We start from the raw sequence: 5,049 nt of genomic DNA on the forward strand, positions 1-5,049 counted from the left end.
TTTTTTGTCTTTTTTTTTTTCTTAAAAAATCTTTTTTTTTTTACATTTTTCTTTTTCTTTTATGATCTTTTAGTTTTGGTTTTTTCATTTTAGTTAGATTACATTTTATGTTTGTTTTTCAAATTTATGAAAACATATATATTTTCTTTTCTGAGATTTTTTCTTTAATTAGTTCTTTAATAGTTTTTTACTTTAGTTGTATTACATTTTTACAAAAAGAGAATACTTTTTTAAAAAATGTAATTTTGATTATCTAATCAATTAATATTTGTATCAACAAATGGTTATGGACACATTTTAAAATAATGTCTATAGTGGCAAGCATTAACTTTTATATCTGTGTTCTATATGTGTTGCGTTTAGTACTTTTAAACAAAACGATTCCTCTCTCATTATTATATTTTTATTATTCTTCCTTCAGCTTTTCTTTAATTTTACTGCGTCAACTTCTTTCTTTTTAATATTTGTTTCTACGTTTTACGTATTCTAAGATGAATTATGTACTTTTAATTATAGTTTATGTTGAGATCAAACGTACATATCAAAAAGTTCGTTAAATCACTTTGCTACAAATGAAGGGTCCGCAGCAAAATACGGCTAAATAATAATAATAACGAGGGGAAAAAAGTTCCGCATATTGCTACGGAAAACGCCTTCACATCTATACCTTAAACTCAACAACAACAACAACAACAACAACAATAATAATAATAATAATAATAATAATAATAATAATATTACGTTTTAGACAATGTTAAACGTAGCCCTTAGGGCTACGTTTAAGCTTACTAAATTTGAGTTTAAAAACTCTGGTTAATTAATTACAAAGTATAAATATCCCTTTTTAATATCGATTTTCCTTATATAATTTGAGAATTAATGTTATTCATGGCAGGATTTTGTTATAAACATAGAATAAAATTAAATTTGATAAGCTTAAACGTAATCCTAAGGGCTACGTTTAGCATTTTCTTTTTTTATATACTACTCCGTAAACAAGTTTTAGATGGACTAATCTTGTTATAAACCTAAACATAAAGGGTATAAATAGAAACATTCTTTATAGTCAAAATTACACAACTACTACGATCAACAGAATGTGGGCCCTCCGACTACAAAACAATGTTAAAAATTTCCCCCATAAAAACCATCACGCTGACACGCTCCCTTTGCATTTCTCTCTAAAATCTCATACAAAAATCACCACCTCTTCAGCCGTCAATCTCCGTCGCCGATTTTACTCCACCGCCGCCATGGGTGATGATTCCGGTATGGACGCTGTTCAAAGGCGTCTCATGTTTGACGATGAGTAAGTTTTTTTTTTTCTTTCAATAATGCTGACTTTATTATTATTTTTAATTCAGATCTGTTATATTTTACTAATTTAGTACATTTTAAAGTAATGGTTATATATATTGATATTTGATAATAAAGATATAGTGCATCTACTGATCATGATTAATTAGATGATTTAAGTTAAAAAGTTGAAATTAATTCCAAGAAATGGAAAACTAATTGGTATGACCATTAGGTCTGTTGATCATGTCTAAATTTGGCTTAAGCATCTGAAAACGTATTGTGATTCACCTAAAAATGTAGTATTACAGTAAGAAACTTTCGGCAATTGCTATCGTATGTATTTGAGGTTTTTAGACTTGTGGATTCGTGACGTGGCACCCTTTTAATGACGTGGTACCATTTTGATGACGTGGTACCATTTTGATGACTGCCATGTCAGCAATAATAGATATTATTGGTTAGGTGATGAAGAAGTGATCCTAAACATACTATTGCAATTAAGGGTAGCTTGATACATACATACCATGGGTTGATGTCATTATGCAATATATTTTTTTATTTGATTTATTATTCCATTTTATGGCTTGTAAGTACTAGTGTACAAGTTATATATTTTACATAGTGATAGTGATTGGAAGATAAAACTATTTGTTAAGTATAGGGTGTATTCTTAAGTCAATGTTTTGAATATAAACTCATTGTTTTGTAGTATTGACTTAGATGTTTAATGTAGGGACCGTAATGGTTTAAGCTCACTGTATCCATTTGTTATAATAGATTTTAAAAATTTCGAAACATTCATTTTACTGAGATACCAACAGTTTTTGACATCTGAAAAAATCTGCAGGTGCATTTTGGTTGATGAGAATGACAATGTGGTTGGGCATGATACCAAGTACAACTGTAAGTGATAATATGGGTGTATATTTAAGCGGATCAATTATGATACCGAGTGATTTTTGGAGTAGAAATCATCAAACTGACTAGTTTAAGAATAGTTTCAATAGCTTAATGAATTTAAATTAACCTAAAATCAGATTATGACTTGAGAGCATAACCCTGACCTTTGAACTCCAACTTCATGTATGATTATTGTGAATCCTTTGTTATATTATTACCATTGACACGATCACCATTGTTAATCCAATAATCCCTGATTATGCAGGTCATTTGATGGAAAAGATTGAAAAAGACAATTTGCTGCATAGAGCTTTTAGTGTGTTTTTGTTTAATTCAAAATATGAGTTACTCCTTCAGGTACAACAGATTGATATGGTTATGTAGCTTTACAACTTAAGAACTCATTAATGTTTTAGCAAAAAACGAAGAAGTGATATGGTCTTGAATGGTAACACCGAATGATGATGGTGCTCTGTGTGGCAACCGTTGACCTGATCAGTCCAATTAGATATGGAGATTTTGACCAATCTCTTGATAAATTAGTCGATTCAGGTTTTGCTCCATATCTAACGGTCAAACCTTTAAGATATAGATAGATAGTTGAAAGTTGTTTATAATTCTTTTAATCATTTTGTTATGAAAATTATATTATTACAGAAAAGAATCTAATCTTGCAATCATATTTGTCATACTAGTTGTTTATAAAAGATATATATATATATATATATATATATATATATATATATATATATATATATATATATATATATTGACAACCTTGACCCTTTATAAAAGATATATATATATATATATATATATATATATATATATATATATATATATATATATATATATATTGACAAAACCTTGACCCTAATGGTGTCCATTTTTAAGTTTCGTAACATGTGGTTGTGTACTTGCAGCAACGCTCTGGAACCAAGGTGACATTCCCTTTGGTATGGACCAACACTTGTTGCAGCCATCCACTCTATAGAGAAAGCGAGCTGATTCCCGAAAAGGCCCTTGGTAATGCAAAGTTATACTCCGTATAATTGTCCAAATTAATTGTTGTTTGTATGGTAATCATGCTCAATTTTTTTTTTTTTTTTTTTTTTGCAAAATCAGGTGTTAGGAATGCTGCACAGAGGAAGCTTTTGGATGAACTCGGTATCCTTGCTGAAGATGTTCCAGTTGATCAGTTTACTACCTTAGGTCGTATGCTGTACAAGGCTCCTTCTGACGGAAAGTGGGGGGAACATGAAGGTTAACTTTTATTACCCTATAATATTTTAATTAATTCTTATATCTTGCTACAGACTTGGAAAACATGGCGGGTTGGGTATTGATTCATAATAGGTAATCTTTTTATATAACTTGAAATGAGCACGGCTCGGTTGACCCGAAACACTTTTTTGTCAGAACAAAATTTAGTCAATAAATAGAGTTTTAATAGAATTACGAAACCTGTTAGAGATGAGACGTAACCTGAATCACACCATTCACAGGTGTACGCACTTATAAATATCTTAACCATTTGGGCAATGCAGATTGCATTGGATCACACAAGTTAAATGTAGAAATTTAGACAAAAATGAATCATGTAAAATAAATAGAATGGTTAAGCAGGTTACTATGTATTCAAATATATGATGTATTAAGGTTTATTTTTATAAGAACGTACGATATTATTCACTAGTTATAGTCTTCATATTTAATGCATGTGTTAGTTAGAATTTACAAACCAAAATGGAAAAAAAAAAAAATTATGGCCAGCCTTTCCACCTCTACATCTTTCGGTTCATGATATACTTTTTGCGACTCAAAGCCAACTTTCGTGACATGTTTTTTCAGTTGATTACCTACTCTTCATCGTGCGTAACGTTGCTGTGAACCCAAACCCGGATGAAGTGGCAGATATCAAATATGTGAACCAAGAAGAGCTGAAAGAGTTAAGGAAAGCCGATGCTGGTGAGGAGGGTTTAAAGTTGTCCCCTTGGTTCAGGTTAGTTGTTGACAACTTCTTGTTCAAGTGGTGGGACCATGTTCAAAATGGTACACTCTCCACAGCAATCGATATGAAAACCATTCATAAGTTGAAATGAATGACGCCCCATAACTTTACCATCCATAAAATAAATTTATTCTATATATGAGCATTGTTGTAGTTGTAACTTATCAGTAACGTATCTCTCAGTTTTAGTATGAAGAGTGTAATAACGAAATATTTGAAATTTACCATTCTCTTGTTAATGGAATATATATATATATATACTGTGATTTGGGTTTAATCTGATACATTTGGATGGAATTATACAAAAGCCTAAAATGCCGATGAACATGATACTAACACAATATTGATAAAGTCGCGAGCTTTTCATGTTGATTACTTCCAAGCAAGGTTGAAAAAGACGTGAGACGGGGCCGAAACGGTAGCGACCTCAAAACGTTGCAACGGAAAAAAGGGGCCGAGACGGGGTCGAAACGGATGTTGACTTTTATATATATAAATATATATTTACACATATTATAGAGCTAAAAAAATCTCCGTTGACAAGTTTGTACCTATAATTGCTATTAGCGTTAATATAATACAAAATGGAATACTAAACTAAGTCAATTTTGATTGATTTGACCGACTTATTACTGATTTTAACAGAATTTCTGACTTTTGATCGGCGTTGACCCAATTTTTCCTGCATTTGACCTGACTTTTGACCGTTGACCGGCTTATAAGAAAACGGGATGGGGTCGAAACGGTTTAGTCCCAAAACGCCGCAACGGGCGTCGAAACGGACGCAACGGACGCCGTTTACAACAGTTCCAAGACTTGATCTTAACTCAGAGGTCAAT

General features: G+C 31.3%; 1 pseudogene; it reads left to right on the plus strand.

The window, feature by feature from the left end:
- The first annotated feature begins 1,122 nt into the window (after positions 1 to 1,122).
- On the plus strand, positions 1,123 to 4,456 carry LOC139857420 (isopentenyl-diphosphate Delta-isomerase I-like; annotated as a pseudogene).
- The last annotated feature ends 593 nt before the right edge of the window (positions 4,457 to 5,049 follow it).

This window comes from Rutidosis leptorrhynchoides, chromosome 1, assembly GCF_046630445.1.
Source record: "Rutidosis leptorrhynchoides isolate AG116_Rl617_1_P2 chromosome 1, CSIRO_AGI_Rlap_v1, whole genome shotgun sequence".
NCBI lineage: Eukaryota > Viridiplantae > Streptophyta > Magnoliopsida > Asterales > Asteraceae > Rutidosis > Rutidosis leptorrhynchoides.